Genomic DNA, 1,619 nt, shown 5'->3' on the forward strand with positions numbered 1-1,619 from the left:
TGATTTTGGGTACAGGGTAAGTGGTAGGCAGCTGAGTGGGATACAGCCCTATGTGCGCAGTACCGACCAAGTACAACAAAGCATGTAACTACCTCATCTTGTGTTCTCATTGTTAATTTTCCGTAATTTATTCTAACTATTGCAACCTTTCACAGATTTAGAATCTCGCTTCGAGCTTCACGAGGTAGAATTCGACATGATTTAAGGCATCTACAAACGTCCTCTAAAGTTTCGGCATTTTGACCACCTCATCGACAAAAGTCACTATTTTATAGATTTTAGACTGATGGCCTCCAAGGGTAAGAAGTGTTCATACTTTATTATATTTCAATTTCTTGTTATCGATTTCTAACCTTTGTTTCTGCTGCTGCTTGCAGACAAGTTTAAGAAGAGAGAATACCCCACTCTAGACATGGCTCCTACCCTTAAGGCTACCATGACTATGGAGGCTAGGGCTTTGAAGCCCAGCTCCGAGACTATCAAGGAAGTGAGGATCAAACTGGAGCAACTCATAAAAGATCACTCTAATAGAGCTGTTGAGGAGGCACCTCCTAAATCAGACCCGGGCAAGGAGAAGGCCTTTAAGGAATCCCCAAAGTAGAGAAAGTTGGTCTATAGCAGGGGCTCTTTCTCAGTGAAGTTTGGGAATACTATGTCCCATTCCAGCAATGTTGTTCTTCTACCATCCAAGCTAATAGAGTTTGTGATGAAGGTTGAGATAGTTCGAACGGTCAATGTGAAGGTCGATAGGGAGGAGAAGGAGGCTTCAGAGGTTGTTATGAAGACTCCATAGCAAGAGGACTCCAAAGAAGGCTGACTGATTTCTGGCAGGGTAGGATGAAAAAATCGCTCCTGCTATGACAAATATGTTGCCAGCCGAGATCTGAGATGCCACAGCCAATTTTTACAAGTTTTGTACAGATCGATGATAGACAAATGTGTCCATCTATGATGCAATAGACCTCACAACGGCCCTGGTAAGCTAAAGTACCAGGGCTTTTGACGTCGCTTTGGAGTGCCAAGAAGTGCTTGCAGATATATAATCAAAGAATAAGGCTTCGATGGACAAACTTGACTCCATCGAGGAAGAATTAAAGAAAATAAGTATCGAAGCTGAAGCGATGAGGGCCCAACAAGCTAAAGATACAGCTAAGCAAGACTCTACCTTAGCCGAATAGAAGCTCTAAATAAGAAAGTTCATGAGTCTCATTGCGAAGTTGCCTCTCTAACGAAGAAAGTTGAGATCTCGAACAACTATCAGAATCTAACTACAAAAGCTCAAGAGAAAGCCAACTTATAGCTTACTGAGTTCAAAGACTTGAACCAGTTTTTAGGGTCCAAATAAAATATTACATGGATGATTCTAAAAAGGCCAGGACGGAGGCTGAGGATGCGAAGGAGAAAGTAGCAAGGACTACATCGCTAACTTCTATCTCACCAAATAGTACCAAAGCTTTGGGGCGTATTGGAGAATCTTCACCTTTGCTACGATAGTAAGAAGGGTAAGAAACTTTACCCTGAACTCATATGGCCGAGCTGAGGTTAGAGTTTTTAGAAGAAGTCCCTCAAACACCTGCTGAGGATGCAATGGAAGACGAGGTGAACGAGGAGGAGACTCT

This window comes from Olea europaea, chromosome 13 (genome assembly GCF_002742605.1).
Source record: "Olea europaea var. sylvestris chromosome 13, O_europaea_v1, whole genome shotgun sequence".
Classification (NCBI taxonomy): Eukaryota; Viridiplantae; Streptophyta; class Magnoliopsida; order Lamiales; family Oleaceae; genus Olea; species Olea europaea.